Here is a 27,389-nt window from a genome sequence, read left to right on the forward strand (position 1 = left end):
TTTAGCTATTGTGAATTTAGCTGCTATAAGCTTTTTGTGCCTAGTCCTGCTCTTTGAAATAAGTCCTGTTTTCTGCAGTTCCTTTGTCCCTAAAGCTAACCCCTTTATCTAGTGTGACTCAGTTTCCCAGACATCTGTATATTTCTGAACCTAGCTGATAGTGTTAAGAGTATTTTTTCTTGAATCAGATTGCTCTGAACATCACCATGTTGGCCAGCCTACTTTGAATAAATTACTTTTATAAGGATCTACCACATAGGGCATTTGGGAAGCCAGCATGAGAGAATGTAAAATGTAAATTCTTGGCAGAGGCTGAATGATGAATAAATGTTGTCTGATTTATTATTTGTTATCTACATGTATTGTGTTTACAGACTGATTATCCCTTGAAATAACTTTGAGTCCTAGGGTTTCCAACCCCACAGTTTAGAAAGACCAGAATTTAACTTAATTTAATCAAAATGGATTAAGCTTTTAAGGTAATTTAAATTTCTCTTTTCACAGGGAGTTGGAATAATGGTCTTCCCAGTCAAGTTTTCCCTGAAGGGCCCTTTGTTACTACTCACATTGGATAAACATTGTTCAGTGTCATGGTAGTGTCATGGAAGAAAGCAGCATGATGAGTTCCTTACTTTGATTGTACCTATGTTCAAGCCCTCTGTGGGCTGTGTGTGGACTATGTTGTGCATTGTAGCCTCCTGAGGGGATAAGTCTGGCACTGGGATCTCCCTTGAGCACTCCCCACAGGGATTGACTGCCTGATGCAGGTGAACTTCCCACTCAAGCTCTGCCTAAGATCCTACACAGCACCTGAGATGGGTGTGACCTGCCAAGATATCAATCAACCTGACTGCAAGACATCACAAAGAAAGACTCCGCCCTTGAAATCTTACCCCTGCCTTTGATGTACCCCCTTAAATAAACCACCAGAGACATTTTGTCTTTGTCTAGTTCAAGAACCCATGTGGACTAGATCTATGAGGGGCTTTGCTTTTGTAAATATATTTCTGAGTGTTTGTGTTTCATTATTTGCTAATTATTTGAGATACTAAGATTTAGGGTGGCTATTTAGGGTGGCTTGGATTCTTCTGGGCAGAAGAACCCGACAATGAGATGCTGGCCATCTTCCTCCCGAAAGTGTTCACCTGGTTAGAACTTTCCAGTAGGGAGTAAAGTGGCACCTGAAGCCGTAAGACTTGAAGTTTTACCAAATCCCTCCTCTCCACTCTTTAAGAGCTTTTGGTGATTGGTGGTGAAGTAAGGAACTTATCTTATAATTACATGCCAGGGACCAAGAATTATAGGTTGTCTATCATCTGCAGGTGCAGCCTCTTGGGTGTTAGGGAGCTTGATATGTGAAAAGCATGCAGTCATGCTACCTAGAGTTTAGACCAGTGGTTCTTAAACTTCTACATGCATCAGAAACATGTGGAGGACTTGTGAAGACACATATTGCTGGTCCCAATTTTTGAGTTTCTGATTCATTAGCTTTGTGAGGGGTTTGAAATGTTACATTTCTAACAAGTTCCCAGGGTATAGTACTGCTGGTTTAGAAACCTAGAACTATTCCTTTAACTTTTGTTAAGAGGTATTTTAATATTTAGATTGCATTTTCTCTTCACTGGGAATTTTCCACTCTAGAATCATCATATAAACTAAGATAAAAAATGGATATAGTTAACTTTAAGACAAAACTACATTCAAAGCTATTGATGGGGACTAGTTACATTGAATTTGCTATCAAACCATAGTATGTGGCAATGACATTTATAACACTGCTTTTTGTTTTTTAATGGAAATATTAAATAGAAGTATATTTGAAGCTGGGTGTGATGACACATGCCTGTAATCCCAGCAGCTCCAGAGGCTAGGAGGTCTATAGGATTGCAAGTTCAAAGCCAGCCTCAACAAAAGTGAGGCACTAAGATACTCAGTGAGACCTTGTCTCTCAATAAAATACAAAATAGGACTGGGGATGTGGCTCAGTGCCTGAGTGCCCTTGAATTCAATCCCCAGTACCAAAAAAAAAAAAAAAAAGAAAAGAAAAAGAAAAAGAAAAGAAAAAGAAGTATATTTGAATAAAGTACTAAGTTAAAAGATTTAACATTTGAAAAAAAATTCAATAAATATGATTTTTGTTTTTGTGGGGCACATTTTTATGGAAATGAAAATAATCTTGTTCTAATTTTAGAGGCCTAAAATATTGCTTAAATTCATATTCTTTGCAAAACATAGATGAATGAGACTCAAATATACTTACTCCAAAGGGGCCAATGTGTTCCAGAGTTTTATAAAGTGACATGTGTGAATTGTTTAATATGGACCACATATTGTGCTAGATTCTTTGTTTCGATTTATTAGGTCTTTTAATATCCCCACAACTTTATAAGGTAGATCCTCATTTTATTTTTCTTTGGTTCTTTTTAGTTGTATATGATAGTAGAATCTATTTTGACATAATTAAAAAAGCATGGAATATATCTTGTCCCAATTCGGTTCCCAGTACCTCTTCTTCTCCTTGTGTCCCCCAACCCCTTCTCCCTTCCTGCTACTCTACTGATATTTATGCCATTTACCCATAGTTATTTTGTTTTAATCCATTTTTTGTGGATATACATGGTGGTGAGATTCACTGTGGTCTATTCATACATGTACATAGGAAAGTTATGTTAGATTCATTCCACCATTTTCCCCTTTCCCATTCCCCTTCCTTCCCTTCCTTCTCCTTTATCTGCTTCACTGACCTTCTATTCTTTTTAATCCCTTCCCTTTATTGTGGATTAGATTCCACATATCAGACAAAATATTTGACCTTTTTTGGGGGGGGATTGACTTATTTCCCTTAGCAGGATATTCTCCATATCCATCCATTTCCTGGCATATGTTGTAAAGTCATTGTTCTATATGGCAGATTAATACTCCATTGTGTATATATACCACATTTACTTTATCCATTAAACTGTTGAACAGCACCTAGGTTGACTCTATAGCTATTCTGAATTGTGATGCTATAAACATTGATGTGGCTGCATCACTGTAGAATACTTATTTTGAATCCTTTAGATATATGTTGAGGAGTGGGATAACTAGATCAAATGGTGGGTTTTTTAACCTCTAGTTGTTTGAGGAATCTCCATACTGCTTTCCAGAGTATTGCACCAATTTGCAGTCCCCTCAACAGTGTATGAGTGTACCCTTTTCTTCACATCCTTGCCAACATTTGTTGTTATTTTGATTCTTGATAATTGCCATTCTGACTGGTGTGAGATGGATTCTCAGTGTAGTATTAACTTGAATTTCTCTAATTGCTAGAGATGTTGAGCATCTACAAATATTTGTTGATCATTTGAGTTTATTCTTTTGAGAAGTGTCTGTTTACTTCCTTTGCCCATTTGTTGATTAGATTCTTTGCTTTTTTGGTGATAAGTTGTATGAGTGCTTTGTCTATTCTGCATATTAATGCCATATCTGAGGAGTGGGGGGCAAAGATTTTCTCCCATTCTGTAGGCTTTCTCTCCAATCTTTTGATTTGTTTATTTTTCTGTGAAGAAGCTTTTTAACTTGATGCTGTCCCATTTATTGATTATTGATTTACTTCTTGTGTTATAAGACTCTTGTTAAGGAAGTCAATTCCTGAGCTGACATGTTAGAGTGTTGGGCTTATGTTTTCTTCTAGCAGGTGCAGGGATTCTGGTGTAATTCCTAGGTATTTGATCCACTTTGAATTTTTTTTCAGGGTGAGAGATAGATACTACTCATTCTAGTACTAAGGATTTCCCATTTCCCTAGCACCATTTTGTAAGGGCTCTGTGTTTGGAACCAGGTCTCTGATGACTTCATCACTGTAGCATGCTTGGTGGCCAGGAAGTTTCTGTACAAAGACATGGAATGCCTGGCTGCTAGGAAAACTTCTGTGCAAAGACACTGGATGCTTAGCTGCTGTAGCAATGTTCTGCATGAGGAGGCTCTGTGCTAGAGTTTTATCAGCTTCAACATTGATCTCAGGCACACAGCTCCTGGGAATAAAAAAAAACTCTCTTGTTAGACAACCACAATGTTTCACTGCACTTGAACCTGTCCACATAAGAGCAACTTTAAACAATGAACTTTCTTGAGAGCTAAACAAAGCTCCTAACATTGCACATTGCAACTATAGTATGTTGCTGAGGAATAAGCTGCATAATGTTGCTAACTCTGTAACCTGCCTAAGACACAATGAACAATAATGTATGACTGATGCCAATGACTGAATGTAACCTATTGATATAAATAAAGCTGGAAGTTTGGCCATTCTGCCATTCAGCCATTCTTCCTGAGCATCTTGTCTCTGTGTCTCTTTTTATTTCCCTTACAACATTTAATAAAAGGCTATCTTTTCTCAAATGTATGTTTTTGGAGACTTTGTCTAGTATGAAATAACAATATTTATGTGAATTTGTCTCTGTGTATTTTATTCTGTACCATTGGTCTACATGACTGTTTTGGTACCAATACCATGCTGTTTTTGGTACTATGGCTCTGTAGTATAGTTTAAGGTCTGGTATTGGGATGTCTCCTCCCTCACTTTTCTCCCTAAGGATTGCTTTGGCTATTCTGGGCCTCTTATTTTTCCCAAATGAATTTCATGACTGCTTTTTTTTTTTAAATTTCTATGAAGAATGTTGTTAGAACTTTGATGGGAATTGCATTGAATCTGTATGTTGCTTGTGGTAATATGGCCATTTTGACAATGTTAATTCTGCCTATAGAAGAACATGGGAGATCTTTCCATCTTCTAAGATCTTCTTCAATTTCTTTCTTTAATGTTCTATAGATTTCATTGTAGAGGTCCTTCACCTGTTTTGTTAGATAGAGCTCACATATTTTTTTTGAGTCAGATTTATCATTGGAGTATAGAAACATAATTGACTTATGGGTGTTGATTTTGTATCCTGCTACTTTTCTGAATTCATTTATGAGTTCTAAGAGTTTTATGGTGATATTTTTGAGTCTTCTAAATATAAGATCATGTCATTGGCAAACAAAGATAGTTTGAGCTCTTTTTTTCCTATTCATATTCTTTAATTTCCTTCTTTTACAGAAAATTTCTCTGGCTAGAGTTTCAAGAACTATATTAAATAGGAGTGGTGAAAGTGGGTAAACCTGTCTTGTTCTTGTTTTTACAGGAAATGCTTTCAGTTTTTCTCCATTCAGAATAATGTTGGCCTTGAGTTTGTCATATATAGCATTTACAATGTTGAGGTATGATCCTACTGTCCTTAGTTTTTCTACTGTTTTAAACATGAATGGATGCTATTCTTTGTCAAATGCTTTTTTTGTATTTATTTTTGATAACCATGTGATTATTGTCTTTAAGTCTATTTATGTGGTGAATTACATTTATTGATTTCTGTATATTCAACTAACTTGCATCCCTGGGATGAAACCAACTTGACCATTGTACACTATTTTTTAATGTGTTTTATATGCAGTTTGCCAGTATTTTGTTAATAATTGTTGCATCTATGTTCATCAAGGATAGTAATTTGAAATTTTCTTTCCTTGATGTGTCTTTGTCTAGTTTTAATAACTGGGTGATACTGTTTCAAAGAATGAATTTGGAAGAGTTTCCTCCTTTTCTAATTAATAAAATGATTTAAGGAGAATTGGTATTAGTTCTTTCTTAAAAATCTGGTAGAGGGCTGGGGATGTGGCTCAAGCGGTAGCGCGCTCGCCTGGCATGCGTGCGGCCCGGGTTCGATCCTCAGCACCACATACCAACAAAGATGTTGTGTCCGCCGAGAACTTATAAATAAATATTAAAAATTCTCTCTCTCTCTCTCTCTCTCTCTCTCTCTCTCTCTCTCTCTCTCTCTCCTCTCTCTCTCTCTCTTTAAAAAAAAAAATCTGGTAGAACTCATCTGAGAATTCATCCAGTCCTGGGCTTTCTTTATAGGCTTTTGATAACTTCTTCAATTTCATTATTTGAAATTGATCTGTTAAAGTTTTCTATATCCTGGCTCAATTTGGGTAGGTCATATGTCTCTAGGAATTTGTCCATGTCTACATAATTTTATAACTTATTAGAGTATAAATTTTCAAAATAGTTCCTGATAATCCTCTAGATTTCAGTAGTGTCTGTGGTGATACTCTTTTTCATCTTAGATTTTAATAAGTTGCATCTTCCCTCTTTTTCTTTTGGTTAAGTTCTTCAAGGGTTTAGCAATTTTATTTTTAAAAACCCAACTTTTTGTTTCATTGATGTCTTGAATTTTTTAAAATCTGAATTTTATTAATTTTGGCTCTGATTTTACTGTCTTCTACTGATTTTGTGATGTTTTGTTTGTCTTTTTCTATGGTATTAAGATGTAATGTTAGATTATTTATTTGGTATCTTTCTATTCTTTTAATGTATGAGCTCAATGCTATGAACTTTCCTCTTAGTACCACCTTCATAGAATCCCAGAGATTTTGATATGTTTTATCACCATTATCATTCAACAGCAGAGGGAGGAAGCACTAGAATAGCCATCCAAGAGAGAATCAAATTCAACACTAGAAAGTCAAAATGATAGGAAATAAAAATTATCTCTCAATAATAACATTGAGTGTAAATGGTCTAAACTCTTCAATCTAAAGACATGCATTAACAGATTAGGTTAAAATACAAGACCCAATAATATACTATTTATAAGAGACTCACCTCATAGGCAAAGATATTCACATACTGAAGGTGAAAGGATGGGAAAAAACATAACTTTCACATGGATTACTCCTCTCAGATAAAGTGGATCAAACCAAAATTAATCAAAAGACACAAATAAGGTCATTTCATACTGTTTAAAGGAATCATAAAACAAGAAATAGTAACAATTGTAAATATTTGTGCCTCCTCAAATGAAGTATCTATTAACATCGAACAAACTCCTCCCAGTATTAAGAATCAAATTGACCACAACACAATAACACTGGGTGACTTTAACACTCTCACATCACTGAAAAAAATAAAAACAACAACAAAAAACTAAATAAAGATGATACAGAGGGCTGGGGTTGTAGCTCAGTGGTAGAGCGCTTGACTTGCATACGTGAGGCACTGGGTTCGATCTGTGGCACCACATAAAAATAAATAAAAATAAAATAAAGATATTGTATCCCTCTACAACTAAAAATATCTTTAAAAATACAGACTAAAAAATTCAATAATTTGGACTTAAGAGGCATTTATAGAATATTTCATTCATCAATGACTGAATACACTTTCTTCTCAGTAGCACATGGAATATTTTCTAAAATAGAGCATATTTTAGGCTACAAAGCAAATCTAGCAAATAAAAAATAGAGATAATACCTTGCATTCTATCAAATCATAATGGAATTAAATTAGAAATCAATGACAAGATTCAAGTGTGTAACTTTTTCCTAGTCTTTAGTCTTTATCAAGAGATTGAGTCTTTCACTTATATGCTCATATTTTGTCTGTGTTCTATTGATGACTCTGTTTCCTCTTAAAGTATTTCTTACTGAAGACATTTGAGGCAGTATCAACCAGATTTTTTTTGAACAAAGAAAAATTCTTATCTCTGAAACCACACTATTCCTGAGCTTAAGTTTAAAAGTATACCTTCTCTTTTATATAGAATTCTCTGAATCCTGGAGAGAAAGAACAGAATTCTTTCACCTATCCAATTCACTTTCTGGCACTGCCCTTGAAGAGCTGCATGAGTTTGGTCAAGTCATCCACCCTATTTACATTTCAGATTACTCATTGCCTTTTGTTCTGTGCATGTTTAGCCTTCATATTTTGACACCTCTGTAGCATGATCTTCTCATTTAGCACAATATTTAAAAATCAAAGGGACAAATGCTTTCAATTATCAGACTTATTTTAAAAAGCTAAAAACTATTAAGAATGAGAATTGCATTTCTTATGCATGCCTCTAATGTTTGAGCCTAATTTATCATTTTTGTTTCATGTTATATGAAAGTAGGTTTTGTAAGAAATATTCCATTTTTGGCTTTTACTTTTTATTCTTATCAAACATTCTATGAACACTACACTTGAAATGATTGATTTGACCCACATTGACAAGTGCTTATTTTCTTTCCTGAAGAAAAAAACTGTTAACACTTCAACACATTTTAAGCCATAAGTTCCCATTACTTTAAATATTCTCTGCAGTTCAGATTGACAGAGTTCTCATTTCATCAAGTGCTTGGTAAAAAGCATTTTCATTGGTATCACTAGAAAATTATAAAATAGGAAGTGAAAGCATATATACAAATTTTATTTCCAGAATATCACAGAACAGAAAATTATATTATATATTCTTTCAATAATCAATTTATTCATGAATTCAACAGTTTTAAAAGACTGCATGTGAGACACTGATGCTGCTAGCCTCAGACTATCTTTAATACATTTTAATATCTAATATTTTTACCTTGGCAGCTATACAAACATTTTATCATTATAAAAATGAAAAAATTGTTAAAATAACTTAATAAGATGTTCTTTTTTATTGTTTGTCGTTCAAAACATTACATAGTTCTTAATACATCATATTTCACAATTTGATTCAAGTGGGTTATGAACTCCCACTTTGACCCCGTATACAGATTGCTGTATCACATCAGTTACCCTTCCATTGATTGACAAATTGCCTTTCTAGTGTCTGATGTATTCTGCTGTCTGTCCTATTCTCTACTATCCCCCTTCCCCTCCCCTCCCCTCCCCTTTTCTCTCTCTACCCCTTCTACTGTAAATCATTTCTTCCATTTGTATTATCTTGTCTTACCCCTCCTTTCCTCTTATATGTCATTATGTATAACCCTGAGGATCGCCTTCCATTTCCATGCGATTTCCCTTCTCACTCCCTTTCCCTCCCACCTCTCATCCCTGTTTAATGTAGATCTTCTTCTCAAGCTCTTCGTCCCTACCCTGTCCTTGTTTCCTCCCCTTATATCAAAGGGGTTATTTGGTATTTGTTTTTTAAAGATTGACTAGCTTCACTTAGCATAATCTGCTCTAATGCCATCCATTTCCCTCCAAATTCTATGATTTTGTCATTTTTTAATGCAGAGTAATACTCCATTGTGTATAAATGCCACATTTTTTTTATCCATTCATCTATTGAAGGGCATCTAGGCTGATTCCACAATCTTGCTATTGTGAATTGTGCTGCTATGAACATCGATGTAGCAGTGTCCCTGTAGCATGCTCTTGTTAGGGCTTTAGGGAATAGACCGAGAAGGGGAATAGCTGGGTCAAATGGTGGTTCCATTCCCAGCTTTCCGAGAAATCTCCATACTGCTTTCCAAATTGGCTGCACCAATTTGCAGTCCCACCAGCAATGAACAAGAGTGCCCTTTTCCCCCGCATCCTCTCCAGCACTTATTGTTGTTTGACTTCCTAATGGCTGCCAATCTTACTGGAGTGAGATGGTATCTTAGGGTAGTTTTGATTTGCATTTCTCTGACTGCTAGCAATGGTGAGCATTTTTTCATGTACTTATTGATTGATTGTATGTCCTCCTCTGAGAAGTGTCTGTTCAGGTCCTTGGCCCATTTATTGATTGGGTTATTTGTAATCTTATTGTCTAATTTTTTGAGTTCTTTGTATATTCTGGTTATGAGGGCTCTATCTGAAGTGTGTGGAGTAAAGATTTGTTCCTAGGATGTAGGCTCCCTGTTTATCTCTCTTATTGTTTCTTTTGCTGAGAAAAAACTTTTTAGTTTGAGTAAGTCCCATTTGTTGATTCTAGTTGTTAACTCTTGCGCTATGGGTGTTCTATTAAGGAATTTGGAGCCGGATCCCACAGCATGTAGATCATAACCAACTTTTTTTTCTATCAGATGCCGTGTCTCTGATTTAATATCAAGCTCCTTGATCCATTTTGAGTTAACTTTTGTGCATGGCGAGAGATAGGGATTCAGCTTCTTTTTGATGCAAATGGATTTCCAGTTTTCCCAGCACCATTTGTTGAAGATGCTATCCTTCCTCCATTGCATGCTTTTAGCCCCTTTATCAAATATAAGATAGTTGTAGTTTTGTGGATTGGTTACTGTGTCCTCTATTCTGTACCATTGGTCTACCTGCCTGTTTTGGTACCAGTACCATGCTGTTTTTGTTACTATTGCTCTGTAGTATAGTTTGAAGTCTGGTATCGCTATACCGCCTGATTCACACTTCCTGCTGAGCATTGTTTTTGCTATTCTGGGTTTTTTATTATTCCATATGAATTTCAAGATTCTTTTATCTATTTCTACAAGAAATGCTGTTGGGATTTTGATTGGCATTGCATTGAACTTATAGAGAACTTTTGGTAATATCGCCATTTTGATGATGCTAGTTCTGCCTATCCATGAGCAGGGTATATTTTTCCATCTTCTAAGGTCTTCTTCTATCTCTTTCTTTAGTGTTCTGTAATTTTCTATGATTTTGAGATGAAGTATGAGATCATTTATTTGTTGGTTTTTTCTTTTTTTGAGGAATGAACTCCAAGCAATGAATTTTCCTCTTAGAACTGCTTTCAATGTGTCCCATAGATTCCGATTTGTTGTGTCTGTGTTTTCATTTAACTCTAGGAAGTTTTTAATTTCCTCCTTAATGTCTTCTAAAACCCATTGATCACTCAGCAACCTATTGTTCATCCTCCAAGTGATGCTTGATTTTTCCTTCCTTCTTTTATCATTGATTTTCAGTTTCATTCCATTATGATCAGATAAGATGCATGGTATTATCTCTACCCCTTTATATTGTCTAAGAGTTGCCCTGTGACATAATATATGGTCTATTTTTGAGAAGGTTCCATGTGCTGCTGAGAAAAAAGTGTAACTACTTGATGTTGGGTGGTATAGTCTATATATGTCAATTAAGTCTAGGTTGTTAATTGTGTTATTGAGTCCTATAGTTTCCTTATTTAACTTTTGTTTGGAAGATCTGTCCAGTGGTGAGAGAGGTGTGTTGAAGTCTCCCATGATTATTGTATGGTGGTCTATTAGACTCTTGAAGTTGAGAAGAGTTTGCTTGATGAACACAGCTGCACCATTATTTGGGGCATATATATTTATGATTGTTATGTCTTGTTGGTGTATGGTTCCCTTGAGCAGTATGAAGTGTCCTTCTTTATCTCTTTTGATTAACTTTGGCTTGAAATCTATTTTATTAGATATGAGTATGGCCACTCCTGCTTGTTTCCGCAGTCCATATGAGTGGTATGATTTTTCCCAACCTTTCACCTTCAGTCTATGAATATCTTTTCCTATCAGATGCGTCTCCTGTAGGCAGCATATTGATCGGTCTTGTTTTGTGATCCATTCTACTAGCCTGTGTCTCTTAATTGGTGAGTTTAAGCCATTAATATTTAGGGTTATTATTGAGATATGGTTTGTTCTTCTATCCATATTTGTTTATTGATGTTACTAACCCTGATTTGTTATCCTCTTTGACTACTTTCCCCCGTTTACTGTCCTATCTCCCATTGTTGGTTTTCAATGTTATTTTCCATTTCCTCTTCCTGTAATGTTTTGCCAAGGATTTTTTGAAGATTTGGTTTTCTAGCTGCGAATTCTTTTAACTTTTGTTTATTGTGGAAGGTTTTAATTTCATCTTCTATCCTGAAGCTTAATTTCGCCGGATACACGATTCTTGGTTGGAACCCATTTTCTTTCAGTGTTTGAAATATGTTATTCCAGGATCTTCTAGCTTTCAGAGTCTGTGTTGAGAGATCAGCTGTTATCCTGATTGGTTTACCCCTAAATGTAATCTGCTTTCTTTCTCTTGCAGCTTTTAAAATTCTCTCCTTATTCTGTATGTTGGACATCTTCATTATAATGTGTCTAGGTGTGGATCTCTTATGATTTTGCACATTTGGCGTCCTGTAGGCTTCTAGGATTTGGGATTCTGTCTCATTCCTCAAGTCTGGGAAGTTTTCTCGTATTATTTCACTGAATAGACTGTTTATTCCTTTGGTATGGAGCTCTGTGCCTTCCTGTATCCCAATGACTCTTAAATTTGGTCTTTTGATATTGTCCCATAATTCTTGGATGTTCTGCTCATGGTTTCTTAGCAGACTTGCTGAGCTGTCTATGTTCTTTTCCAGTTGAAATACTTTGTCTTCATTGTCTGATGTTCTCTCTTCTAAGTGATCTACTCTGCTGGTAGTATTCTCAATTGAGTTTTTAAGTTGGTTTATTGTTTCCTGCATTTCTAGAATTTCTATTTGTTTGTTTTTTATTACCTCTATCTGCCTGTGAAATTGATCTTTTACTTCCTGGATTTGTTTGTCAATGTGATCTTTCATTGTCTGATTTTGCTGTCTCATGTCTTCCTTGAGACTCCAGATCATCTGAAGCATATAAATCCTAAACTCTTTATCTGACATTCCATCTGTTGCAGCTATTACCTCTTCTAAAGTTGAGTTGACCTGCATTGCTTGTGGTCCTTTCTTTCCTTGTCTTTTCATATTGCTCGAGTTTCTTTCTGCTTGGTGCAACTGTTGTGTTTTTGAAATTTACCCCCTATTTATTTATGTTGCTCTTGTATAGTTGGGAAGTCTCCCTTGCAGGGCGGGTATTGGCTGTGCTCCTCCTCTAATTATGGTGGTCTGTCTACCCCGCTGATCGGTCGCAGGTCTGCCACCCCTGCGGGCCTGGGTGGCGGCTTTGCTTTGCCCCCACTCCAATTGTGGTAATGTAACTACCATGCCCTGGGGTCGTTGGTCCTGATCTGGATGTGGGTGGCGGCTCTGCTGGGCCTCCACTCCAATTGGTGTGATGAGTCTACCGCGCTGGCAGACCTCTAGGCCGGTGGGTCGCAGTTCTGCACAGCCCCCACTCCCAATGGGGGTACCTGACTACCTCTCTAATGGGTCGCTGAGCCCCCTCCGGACCCGGGTGGCGACCCTGCTCCACCCCCACTCCAACCAGTGTGACGCGACTGCCTCGGTGTTACGTGTCCACCATGCTGCAAGCTACCTGGCCTGTGTTGCCAGTTGGCGGCAGGTCTGCCTGCCCTACTTGCTCAGTTGGCAGTTCTGCACAGCCCCTACTCCAAATGAGGTTACTTGGCTACCACGCCGCGGAATCGCTTGTCCTATTCTAGGCGTGGGCGGCTACTCTCTTCAGCCCCAGCTGCATTTGGGGTGTCATGGTACCACGCCGGCGGGTCACTTGGCCTGCTCTGGGCGCAGGTGAAAGCTCCACTCTGCCCCTACAGCACCCCGCGGGACCCTGATTGATAAGCAGTCACTGCTGGTTCCCTAGCCTTGGGCCAAAGCAGCTTAGGTAGCCGGAACCCCGCCTCTCGGATCCCGATACACTCTCCACTGGGAGCTGGCTCCAGCGAGCGACCCCCACGGGTTCCCCAGCCCCAGGCCAAAACTGTTCCGGGAGTCAGAACCCAGTCGCCCCAAGCTCAGCGCATGCTCCACTTGGAGCTGGCCTCTACCGGCATTCTCCGCAGTTTCCTCAGACCTGGGCCAGGTTAGCCCAGGGAACCAGAATCCAGCTGCTCAGTGCCCGGCGCACGCCTAGCCTGGCACGCGCCTCTAGGAGTATTCTCCACAAGAACCCCAGTCCCGAGCCTGAGCAAGAAATCTGTCTGCTAGACGCAGGCAAATACCAGCCTGAAATCACCTGTTCCGTAGTTGAATGGGCTGAGATCAGTAGAACACGGGGATGATTACATCATCTCTCCGAAATGGCGGCTGCTGTCCTCCACTGTGGTCCGACCGGTGTCTGGAACCAAACTGGGCCGCTTCTCTCCTCTGTTTCAAAGCAGGAACTCTGCACTAAGGGCTCCAATGTACCACTGGCAGGAGCCCCCCCCGGATCCGTATCGCTGTTCCCCCACTCCAGCACCCTGCCGCTCCCAGGCGCGCGCCACAGACTCCAGCCGCGGGGCGATCGCCTGTCAGGCTATGCGACCCTCCGTGCGGAGAAATGGAGCTCTCAGAGCCGAACTTCGCACGATGGAAATCTGTCCACTAGATTCTGGAGCACCTCAATTTCACTGGAACTTCCCACAGATAGCCTTCAGCCATTTTGCATCGTCTTTCTCCCACTTAGTGATGCGGTGCCCTGGGGTGATGCACTCCCTTCGCCGCCATCTTAGAATCTCCTTAATAAGATGTTCTATAGACAGTTCTATATATGTGTACATAAGCAAAAATATTTTTTACCTTATTTTACCTGGAGAGGGGCTTGGAGTATTCCATCTTGGTCCATATTTATTGAGCATTTGTGGAAAGTGCTGTAACAAATTATGAATGCTCTTTTATTTAATTCAACAGTTCTCAGAATACCCTTTCATTTAATTCAACAGTTCTCAGAACCAATCATTATTATCCTAGTTTTGCAGTTGTGGAAACAGGCATGGGAGAGCTAAGTTGCTTGTGCAAAGTCACATAGCAGCTCAGTTAAGATTCAATTCCAGTCTGTTAACCCCAAGTTCATGACATTGCTTCAGCATTTTAAAGGTGCTTAACTAAAGATGCTTTTATACTTTTGACTTTACAGTCCCTGAAACTTTAGTACCTTTGTGTTTTATAGAAGATGTGATATGGAAGAATGGATGTTGATAATGATGATGAAAATATTAATAGGGTTATAGTAGTCAATATTATTATGAATGATAGAAATAATTATAATGATAGATTGAGCTAATATTTCTATAATAGCTAATATTAATGTTAATGTGAGTTATATGTTAATAAAATAGCTAATATCAATGGCTTTTACCATATGGTAAGGAATGTTCTATGCGTTCAACAGGCATTCATATGTACAGCTTATAAGCAAAATGTAAGAGAAGCCAGATAGAGCAGGCATCCAGAGAAATTAGATATCATATTTTTTCTTTACTTGTTAAAGAGAGCACTGATGCTATTAAACATCTATTTGCTTGTGAATTTTAAGGGGAAAGAGATAATTTTTCTTTTTTATTTTTGTATTTAAATCTATAGGTTTAGTTTGATATTAACTAAATGCCACCCCAAATGGCAGTTCAAAAATTTTGTTATCATACTTGATTCTGTTTTAGCAATGTAATATAAAGAAGATAATGAAGGAAGATAAAGTATATTCATAATGAAATTGATTCACTTTAATATTGTATTTATTCTCACGGCCCTCGAAGAGTAAAAACACTGGGCTACATTTTTGCTTTAGTTTCTTTCACCATCTTAGCAATAAGTCCCTCAGATAATTTCTTTGTGCCTTAGCTATTATAACTTGTCATCTTTGTATTCTAGTGTTGCAAAAATTGTCATATTTGTGGTCTCTTGCCTATTGGTGCTGATTCTTGGTTTGGAACATAGTTTCTTGCTTTGAATGCGTTCAACCCGAATAATATTTTTTTCTTGATATAATCTATTGTCATGCTTTAAAATATGTTCTCTGTACTAGAATCATCTGTTGGGTTAAAACCAAAACCAATACCAAAACCAAAATGAAACAGGATGGTCTCAATTTCTAAAGATTCTGATTTTAGTTGATGTGGTGATTTCAAAAAGACTCCCAAATTCAAATTTTCAATTAGGGTTGAAAGCTACTGATTTCCCATTTGTCTTTCTTTCCCTCCTCCCCTCCTTCACTCCCTCCTCCCCTTTCTTCCTTCCTTCCCAGCATTTCTAGCTTTTTATTATGTTTCTATCTCTGAATTTCAATATCTTTGCCCCTTTGATGTCATCATGAACAAGATGACATCAAAGTAGAATTTCCTCAGCCTAGTCCTCTGAATTAAGTTTAGGAAGCTCAGGCCAATTATGCAAAACACAGAATTAAGGGAATGGCTCAGATTTTTTAAGTAAGTATACTATTTCATTAATTCTAGGCAACCAGAGGAACCTTACATGGTTTTAGGCCTAATCTGGTGCTATTTGGTAATTAAAATTGATTTGACATCAATTTGTATAGGTTCTTCTATTTTAGAAAACCAGGCTGATAACTGATCCATTACATACATGTATTCCTTTGTGTGTTTCTGTCTTAGCAGGAAGTGTTATATATTACTGAAGTTGAACTTTGTCCAGTTATTAAATGGCCTTATTGATAGTTGTGGAAGAATTATTTTAGAATGTCCCTTTGTAACTTTGTTTGCCATTTTATAGTTCTATTATATAATTAAGGGGGACATGGTCATTGTTCATAATTGTTCCTATATATTCATTAAAATATTTATTTCTCAGTATAAAGGAAAATATTTAAAGATTTGGGAAGTGAATAGGTAGGATAATTGCTATTATTTTTTCATTTCTTCTTTTTTCCCCCTGAAATGGTGAGTATAATGTAACTTTTCTTGATTAGACTTTCTTTTGCATATTTTTATTTTGTATGGGAAACCTACTATTCCCCCATCTTGCCTAGCACACCTAATTATTATTAAAGAAGTTATGCAATCATCAAGTGATTAACCAGTTAAGAAATTATCAATTAGATATTGTAGAAGATATTGAGTACATTGATTTTCCTAGATTTTGAATTAATAATTAATATTCTATCAGAAATTATTGACATGAAAAGTTATTTGTGGAAGAGCTTTTTCCTTATAGAATAAAAGGCCCAGAGTCTTCCAAATCCTCCTAGTCTCCTTTTTCAGGCAACTGATGATCTGAACCATGTTAGTTAGTTTTTCAATTTTTTATTTTGATATTCTTTTGTCATAAAAGGTAATACGTAGACATTCTAATAAGATATAAAGAAAAAAGTGAAAATCACTCATGATCCCATCATGGCTGATTCTTTTTTAATAGATGTCCTAAAAGTGGGAGAAAGTTCCTGATCTGACAGCTTATTTTATGGTTTATTGTTTTGAAAATCACAGTCTTCCTTTTGTATATTGTCTCTATTCCAATTGTGATTATTTTTCTTTAATGAGAGAAGTAACTTAATTTCCTTAAAATACCTTGAATATTCTGAAAGAAGAATTTGAACATAGCATTCATATATCTTTTGTGTGAATTGAAGCAGAACTATTTAATCTTTGCTCATAATGTGGTATTCCATCTTCTGAACAAATTTTACCGTCTCTTGGATCTTTCTAACTTCTGTAAAACTCATTTAAATTTGTGCAATTAGGACTGGACACAAACCCTGTAAATGTAGAAAGTTGACTCAGCAGTATTCTGATAATTTTTTGTGACTCTCCCATATTCCTCACTCCTTAGATCTTTCAAACTTCATCTCCATCAAAAAGCTTTTTTTTTTTTTGGCTGATGTCCTCATCTGGTCTACTTTGTGCATCTTTGTAAGGATATTTTGGAAACTCTAAAGACCAGGGATTAACATTTTTATAATTTGTGTTTGTAGGACCTCTGCCCTACATTCCTTAGCTCTCGGAAATTCAGCTGGTTTTGTATTGGTTTGTTCTAAATACCTCTGGGTCTTTTTTCTGTTTCATTTGTTTTTTTCTCTGAATCACATGAAAGCTGATTTTAGGGTCATGGGAGAAAAGGGGAAGTTTTTAGTTTCTTTAATATTTCTTATTTTCCTTCCCCAATTCCCCAAGACCTCTTAAGGGTTATGTTTATGGTTCTTGGTTATTAAAGTGAAAGAATCTGATGAAGATAAGATTTTTGTAAAAGGCCAATAATTCACTCTTCATTTTACATTTTTTCCCTATAACATATAAGATAAAAAAATGCTCCAAATATCTTAAAACCTTATTCACCACTCTGTAATGCTAAAGTTGAGATTTTGTTTTGTTTCTGTTACTGGGGATTGAATCCAGGGGCACTTTAACATTGAGCTATATCCCAAACCCTTTTTATTTTATATTTGAGACAAAGCCTCGTTAAGTTACTGAGGTTAACCTCAAATTTGTGATCCTCCTGTCTCAGTCTCCTGATTTGCTGGAATTGCACGCATGTGCCATTGCATCTGGCTAAAGTTAAGATTCTTTATGAATTATTTATATTCTGTTATATTTATCATTTTAAAACTTGTGTTTGGTTTAATTTTAAATATACCTATTCTTTTTTTATAAATCCCAGTCTTGCCTTAGCAAGAACTATTCCTTTCAATAGTTCCAAAGCCCTTATTGTGGAGTCTCTTTAAGTTTGCTCTATTATTTGTAGATCCCTGGGAATGATTTCTCCCCCTGGTGCACCACTCATGGTACTTGCTTTTCCATATTTGCTAGCAATTTAATCTTTTGCAGCAGTTATCCTCTATGTGCCTTAGGTAAATTAAGGTGTCCTTCTCATGAGGTTTTATGGTTGCCAGTTACAGTGTCCTACAGAGCCTATCTTGGACCATTTCCATTGGTTTCTCCTCCTGAGGTTTCTGAGAGCAAGTTGTATGAGAACCCAGGCTACATATAAATCATCAGTCAAGTAGGCCAGGCGCTCTGATTACTTACAAAAGATTCTGATTTGGCCCAGGCATGGGGTACATAGTCCATATCTGTGCCATGTTTTTGCATTGATTGAGAGTGTTTTCCCATCAGACCTGGCCTTCCCATTTTCCTGGTTAGTGCCTGCTTTTGCCTGGGTGCTGCATCTGACATCTTTACTTCTGCCTCTTAGATACATTTATTCCAGTTATCTATGTGAAGTTTGAACTTCAACTTCTAAACATTGTTATTGGCTTTCTTTGTCTATGGCACTTGAAGATTTCCCTTGCGTGCTTCCTGCTCAGGTATGTATTTTTTTCCTAATATTTTACCTAGCATTATTATGTATTTGGAAAGAGAGGCAGGATTTTTGTTTCAATTTATGCCACCATCTGAATTTGAAATCTTAAGTAGATAAAAATTAATCTCAGGCCTTTGGTAGACATTGCTTCATTCTACTGTCCATTGTTTTCTTGTATCTTGCTAATTTGGCTCACAGTGATTATGCTGAATTAAATTCTCATTTCTTTGGGCTCCCTTGAAGCTAGAAATTGTGACATAATTCTAGCCAGTAAGACTAATAGTAATAAGGGAATAGATACATTTGGTATTCTTATTTTCACTTTTTCAATCTTAACACTAACTTAATAGCGGAACTATGGCAACCATTTCATGACAGTAAGGAGAAAATCATGAAGGAAAAGTCCAGTGTGCTAAGGATGGTGGAATGGGAAGCTGAAAAGGATCTTAGTAACTGATGATGTTTTTGAGAAATAAAATAAAAGGAAACATTCTTGCTTGTGGAGAAAAACTCTTATTTATATAAACCATGGCTAGTAGGCTTTTTTGGTTGTTGTCATTTGTGGATGAACATTTTCCCAATTGATATACATCTCTGATAGTTGGGATGTTGGTATTAGGTAGAATAAGTGGGAAGACTCTCCTATTGACAGTTTTCCAAATTGTATTAGGTTACTTGAAATAGTAATTGACTAGTGACATGTATTTCAGTACAAATTCAGTCCAGTACTGTATTATGATTTTAGATTAAAATGCTGCATATGTTTATAATTGACACATTTAATTAAAATTATGCTATAAACTTGATGACTTAAAAGTTTGGTGTCAGTAAAAACTTCTGTATGAAATCCTGCTTACTTGAGTTGCTTTAAAGAATAGAACTGTACTTTGTTTCTTATTTATTATGAATTTAACTTCAGAATTTGCATTACTCATGCATCTGGCTATTATACAGTGCTACTTAGCATTTCACATTTCAACAAACTGTATGTAAAATATAATAAATTTGATTAGAATAGAAAGTTTAAGAAATTAATGGGGAAGGAATTATAAATAACATGCTCAATGGTCCTATTTTAAAAATCCTAATATAGATGGAATAATGGAATAATAGATATTTAATTTTTATGTGAGGAATATGGATTTGAGGTACAACTTCCAAAAAGTGTTCTTCGTTTTTTCCTTCACGTATATTTTTCTTTAGAATTGTGCAGTGACACGATATTACATAAGATGGCAGTAGGAGATTACAAATGTTCCCTCTTGGTATGATACATTCCAAAGAATCAGCCCAAGAAATATAATAAGTACAATTATATCATAGCTATTTGAGATTGCTAAATTTCTTGATATTATTTTCACTGGCAAAACCCTCCTTTTTAATGGAAAGAAGAAAGCAGCTGATTTTGAATTCACATAATTGATAAAAGGAATCATATAAAATTTTCTATTTCAATTCACTTTTCTCTGCCTGTGTAAAAACTAGACTTGGGTATATTTTCTGGAGTCATAACAATAGAGTAAACAAAGTTTCTTAGTGTATTTTATCATTAAAAAAAAGATAAGTAGATCATTGCTTACTGTAAACTCCATAATAGGGTTTATTTCTGGAGGTTTTTTTTTTTCATTGTTTTTTTTCCTACAAATTATTGGGTTGAAAATATATTTTTTCTTTTTACAGTATTAATTATTTTATTTTATATTGCAGTTTTTTGGTGTTAGAGTTGACCTAGGACCTTGCACACTGTAATTATTTTAAATTTTATAAAACTAATTTCCAGTGGACCAGGTTTTTAGGAGGTAGTCATACATATATGTACATATATATACATATATAGTCATACATATATACATATTTATCATACACATAAATATATAAATATACACATAAATATGTAAATATACACATAAGTATATACATGTGTGTATATATTTATGTGTATGATTGATAGTAAGTTTTATGTCCTTTGCTATTTCCAAAACAGTGAATATATTGCTTTCTACCTCTCAATATTAGAAGCCCAGAAATTAAGGTAAGCCATAAATAATGACTGTATATTGATAATGAACAAACCAAAGGAAACATCTAATGTTAAGTTTGTACTCATTTTTTTTTTTGGAAATGACTTCTTATATTATTTACCATCAGTGCATAAATGCCAGGGGACAGTCTAAATGTGGACAGCTCTGTATATCTGTCAGCTAAATCAGAAAAGAAAACATCAAATTTATCTATATTGAATCTATGTTGAGTCTTGATATTGATTTGTTGTTATCCTCAAAGAACTGAAGTCCATAAACCAATGAATAAATTACCACAGGAGAAATATCTCATAGATGACAAATGTGATCTTGTTCAACTGTTACTCTTCTTATGTAAAAGAAACCTCATTTGAATTATTCTGTTATCAACTTCCCAGAATACTAAGGGGCACGACACTTTAAAAATTAACTAAACATTATGGATTTTGGATTTTTTCTAGTGTTCGCTTGTGATAAATTCTGTATATTTTAAGGTAAGGGGCATAACATTTGTTTTACAACATCATACATAATTAAACTAACTCTAAGGTATTTATTCAATTTCAGTTAAACAAATAATGAGGCTATAGCATATAAAAACTTGCTACATTATTGAATTTGATACCTGCAAATTGATAGATCTTAACATATGTCAATCAGCAAGTGTTATAAGTCATAATTTAAAGAGGAAATTGTAGGGAAATTGTAGCTAATAACTATTTTAAATATGAATTATGAAATTTCATGTATGTTGCTTTCTATTTAAAACTTAAGGTAAACAATGTTATGTTATAATAGTTTTCTTCTATTTCCACTCAATACCCATTCAGTTATTATTTCAATTGTTTATGTTAACAATTTTTGATATTTTATCTTCAGTCTGTTTAATTTTTCTTTAAAAAAATTTATAATGTTACAATTAAAATTATTTTTGTTCTAATAATAATAATAATATCATATCAACTCTACCAGATTTTGCTAAAAAGTTAGCAATGAAATATTCAATGGGAAGTTTTTGCATTTTTACTTTTTAAAAGAAACTGCATTATTTTTACTTGTGGTCCTACCTTTATTGTTTTATATCCAGATCCTGTTTTTTTTTTTTTTTTAGAGCTTTATGGTTTTACTTACTAGTTGGGTTCATCCTAACAAACTCACACATGCATGGAAATCAATGCCCTGTTTTGTTTTTTAAATTCAACCTGTCCACTAGTATCTATGTCATTTCTTATCCATGCAACCTCAGAGAGCAACACAATTCATTTTATGCTCCTCAACAAGCTTCCACATTGAGTATCACTTATTATTATCTGGAGTTTGTATTTGGCATCTTTTCATGGTGGAAGACATCATCTGCTTCCCTTTACTTTGGGGTCTTAATTTTTTTCACAAATGCCAAGGTGATACTCTGTCATGGAGACAGCTGTCTCAGCATCTTGGTCTAGCTAGTTACTTAATATTGTGCATGCTCTAGAGTTGTTTTCAACTCTGGCCAGCAACTAGTGACCTTTTAGCAAAATGCACAGTTGATGGAATGAAGTGCCATACTGAGGCAGTGATGGGGTGGGGTTGATGCGTTGTGCCTTCCCGTGAAGTTATACCATCTGATCACTGTGCAACTGAGATAATTCTTAAAGGATGACATAAAAACCCTTCTCCAACTTGGAATGCTTCCTACCTAGGGCTATATAGGCATGATTGTCATACAGTTGAGGCTTAGGTAAGGTGATTGACCCCTCACCTCAGCCCCAGTGCCCTTCCTTGTCTATAAAATGGATAAAAAGTACAAAAAGAAAAAGTAGATGTAATTGCAGTGGATCAGGAGGCTGAGGCAGGAGGTTTGTAAGTTCAAAGCTAGCCTCAGCAGATTAATGAGGCCCTGAGCAACTTAGTGAGACCCTGTCTCAAAATAAAAAATAAAATAAAAGGACTGGGGGTATGGCTCAGTGCTTAAGTGCCCCTGGGTTTAATCCCTGGTACCAAAAATAAAAAGAAAGGAAAAAAAATAGAGAATCTAAAATACCTGATTGAAACTCAGAGAAAACACAAAATCAAAGAATGGAATTACATTAGTAGAGATTCATGCTTTCTCTTATTGAAGAGAAATTCTATGATAACGTGTAGGGAGTAATTTCCAATTAATTGTAGTTTCAGTTAGAGGGAAAAAAGACAGAATAGACATTAGTTATTATTATTTTTTTTACAATAGATATCACTATATAGAGAAGGAAATAATGGAATCAAACTATTTAGAGAAAAAGAGTCTACTGCCTCAAAGAGCTGTCCTCAATAATAAGATATGGTGCATATGAGGAGAGATGTCTGATCATTAGAAGAAGTTCTACTGTCATTTAATATGACAATGAGGTGATGTTGTTATTGCTGGTGATTATAAATGGCTACAATTTTTTGAGAACCTGAAATCCGTTTTAATGACTCTAATTGCTTACTTGAGCCTGCAAAGTATAAATTATTTTCATTTTACAGAAGAAAAACTGAAATTAAGAAGGTTAAGTAATGTGTCCAATCACACATGTGAGGTTCAGTGAAGGAGCTAAAGTCTGAATCCAAGATATCAGTTTCAAAGATTGTGATCTTCTTACTATACTAGTAATCATAAGTTTTGTTCAGAGTATGTTGAGTGAAAACATTAAGTCATAAGTGAGTTAACATTTTTAATGCTTGTTGAAAATTTTACTTCTGTATTTTTTCTTTTTCTGAGGATGAATATTATGGCCAAATGAGTAGAAATGATCTTTCTAGAAATCTATATAACATCTTTGGGAGAAATTCAAAACATGCTCCTTAAAGTATTTTTTTTTAACATTGAAAAATTTGCTACTGATAAAAATAGTTCCATCCAATGGCAACTAATCTAAATCTAGTTGCATGCTCTGGGATGATTTTCTAGTCCTTTTGTAGATCAGGCTAAGATAACCAAACGCAAAGTTAGTGATAGCTCCTTCCCACTAACTCCAGATAAAAAGCAATTACTTTCTGAATATTAAAAATAGTATAAATGGGCTCTAATTCTGTATTGATTGATTGAAGCTACCAGGGATTGTACCCAGGAGTGTTTAACCACTGAGCCACATCCACAGGCCTTTTTATTTTTTATTGTTGAGACAGGGTCTCACTAAGTTGCTTAGGGCCTTGATGAGTTGCTGAGGCTGACTTTGAATAGTTTTCTCTGTTTTAAAAACTGGTCTGATACCAGGTCTGAGACTTTGACAAATGACTTCTCTAAGCCTTAGCTCCCTAGTCTAATAATAGTATGGGGACTGGATTAGTTAATGAAAGTAAAAGCACTCAGTGCAGTGCCTACCATTAAGTAAGTGAATACTACCTATCATTTTTATATTATTGAAAAATATAGCCCAAATGACCTTGTTTCAGAGAACACAAGCAAAGGCACGTTCCACAGGAACAAACTTACGCAGTTGCTTTTCGGACATGCCTTGAATTTCAAACTATTACAAAAACACCAAAAGAATAGAAATGTCTAGTTTAAAATGTGTCAGTATAGGTGACATAAAAGTACTTGATCTTTCACACTTTCTTCAATAGATAATACAGCTGCAAAATGGCAGTTCTTCAGTGAGAGATCAATCACACCAAGTCAAATCAGATGTGTGGTAGACTTGGGCGTTATTAGTATTAAACAGTGAATGGGCAATGGTCAGTCAGTATTTAAATCCCACAGGTGCTCTAAGCCCTTCAACATCAAAGCCTAGTTATATTCCTGTTAGTTGTTGATACAGAATGTTCAGATTCATGGGGTTCCTTCCTTGTCAGTCAGAAAATGTTAAAGGAACAGCATGATCTTACTCAGTATGAGTAAATCATTGCTATTGGAATTTTCAGCAAACTAATTATACTTTCATCTTTCCAGTCTAAAAAAAGAACAATTTCTTATAAACTGTGAAAAATCTAAAAACCAGTTTGCTGAGGTCTGAAACTGACTCAGTCTTTGCTATCAATCCTAAAACTATGTGAAATGATTAATGTGGCGTTTCAGCAGATTTTGCCTTGGAAGTAAATAACATAAGAATGTTCCATCAGAAAAGGGTAATAATATGTTGATGGTTTGGGGAAATGGCACGTTGGGTGTTAAATACCAAATCCCTAATACATATACCAAGGTCTGGAAAATGCCTCAGGCTTTAGTAGTTTGAGGAATTGCTGATACCTCTGCTTACTCAATCTGCCACTGAGGAAATCTTTTTCCTTATGAAAGGGGACCTACCTAAGCAGTAAACATTGGGAACCACCAATTTTGAGATCACAGGAGTCCTTTCTGGTGACATCATTAGAACAAAGTTTTCTCTTTAACTTCCAGTTTTCTATACTGAAATCCCTACTTCACTGGGGTCACTAATTTGGGTTTAACTAAAGAAAAAAAAAAACAGTGTAATCCACAGATTTTAATTAAATTCATATTTGGGTACATGGCTGTGAAAAAGTAGGAGGAGTCATTTTCAACCACAGAAAGCAGCCTAAAGAATAATTTGGAGATCTGAATGAACATTCTGTGATTGGGCAATGGCAAGTATTCTGGTTGATAATATTGATAATATTGGGGATGAGGTCATTGGGGTAAGCCAGTGTTTTAGTCACTTTTTTTTTAATCACTATGATCAAAAGACCTGACAAGAACAATTGTAGAGGAGGAAAAGTTTATTTGGGGGCTTGTAGTTTCAGAGGTCTCAGTCCATAGAAGGCTGACTCTGTTGCTCTGAGCCTGAGGTGAGGCAGAACATCATGGTGGGACGGTGTGGTGGCAGAGAGAGGGAGAATATCTCACAAGGGCAAAATATATGCGTCAAAGGCATGGCCCAATGATCCACCACCTCCATAATCTACTTGCCTGTATTTACCACTGAGTTAATCCCTATCTGGGTATTAATGCAATAGTTAGATTAAAATTCTTACAACCCAATCATTTAACCTTTGCACTTTTTTGCATTGTCTTACACATGAGCTTTTGGGGGACACCTCACATCTAAACCTTAATATCCAGTAAAAAAGGAAAAATTGACTTTTAGATCCCTATCACACTTCCACTAAAGACCTTATTACTTGGGAGCACTTTTCCCCTTTCCTTCACAATTTCTACCTGTCAGTTCTATGTGACTGGTATCTGAATTACTGTGGTAACCCTGGCCATGAGTCATAGTCTTGCTGAATGGTTGTTCATAAAAAAGAAGAGGTCATTAAACATAAAGAGTCTTTATTGTTTCATAATAATTTTGTTTTTATATAAATGATTTACCAGAATTGAGTTTCCACACTTTTTGGCTTGGTACATCCCTTACTTACTTGTTAGCAGGCTAGAAGCCCTGTGATTCATGTCTATTTCTGCCTTTCTGTTCTTAACTTTCTCCTCTTTTTACCTGAGACTGTCTTGACTCAATCCCAACTTTGCTCCTCTGACACTTTGATTTCTTCTGGCTTGTCTCCTAATACCATTATACTTGTTCACTCATTACTGATTATTCATATTTGATGGGTTGTCTCTCCCTTGCTTTTTGCTCTATCTGAACCAGATCTTGTCCCACACTTTACTGATATCTCTCTTAAAACTCTAAACGTACTCTCTCAGGCTGAATAAATTCCTCCCATAACTTGCTATTGACACCAACTACATCCTGGCTAGCAGTATAATAACCTGTTTGTTGTCTTTTGTCTTCATCATCATTTTCTTTTTCATTCATCTGTCTGTCTATTTCTTCTTTTTCTCTCTTTTGTTCTCTCCTTTTCCCATTCTCTTTATAAGTTTCTCAAAGGTAGGGGTTAATTTATTTTAAAACAATAAAAATGTAAAAAGAATGTTGCCGCAGTCTGGCTGGGTACAATTCAGGAGCCACTTGTCAAAAGAAATGAACTTTATTTTTAGGACCACACAGGCCAAACAAAACAGCTCCTCAGGAAAAACATTCAGAGCCCAACTGCCACCACCGACTTCCCACAAGCCTCACAACCTCCCACACTCCTCCTGCTCTTGAGGCCGATTGGCTGGGTCTTGTGGGTGGAGCCAAAAAAAGTCCCCCAATGAGCAGCTCCGTGGTCTGAAAGGGCGGGGAAACAACCCAATGAGCATCACCGCAGAGGAGCCAATCAGTTGGCAGCTAGAAGTTTGCTGGGGCTGCTGTGAGCCAATCATCAGCTGGCAGCTGGATGTTTGCTGGCAGTTGGAAGTTTGCTGGGGCCCCTTCAGCTGTGGCTCTCAACAGAATGTTGAGTTGAATTCTATCCCAAAGTTGACGTTTTAATTTTCTATTCGATCTAGTAACTCAAATTATTACCTTTCCTTTTTTTTAATTCTTCATATTAGAACTGGAGTTGTTTCATTACTTTTCAGCTTTATGCTTGGATGGCAAATCTATGAAAATTACTTTCTATGTGATCACTTTTACAGGCCTCTAAGGACATTATAGGGATTAAATGGGATAATGCATAGAAATACTTCAAGTAGCAAGAAAGTACATTTCACTAACATTGACACTTGTCAGAATTATAAGAAGAAGCACAAATGCTGAAGTTCTGTGCTTCAGTGTGTGAATTAAGTAACACCATAAGGAAATATTAAATTTCCATGAGTCCTTATGTAATTTCTAACCTTTTCTTGCCAGAAATCAGCAGCATTGGATCAATAAGGACCACAGTAGTTTGTGGTGTAATCATATAGAGATGAAAAGAATATAAACTGCTAGATTTTATGAAATGCAATGAGATCTTCTATAGGAGTATAAAG

The sequence above is a fragment of the Urocitellus parryii genome, chromosome 8 (genome assembly GCF_045843805.1).
Source record: "Urocitellus parryii isolate mUroPar1 chromosome 8, mUroPar1.hap1, whole genome shotgun sequence".
Taxonomy (NCBI): Eukaryota; Metazoa; Chordata; class Mammalia; order Rodentia; family Sciuridae; genus Urocitellus; species Urocitellus parryii.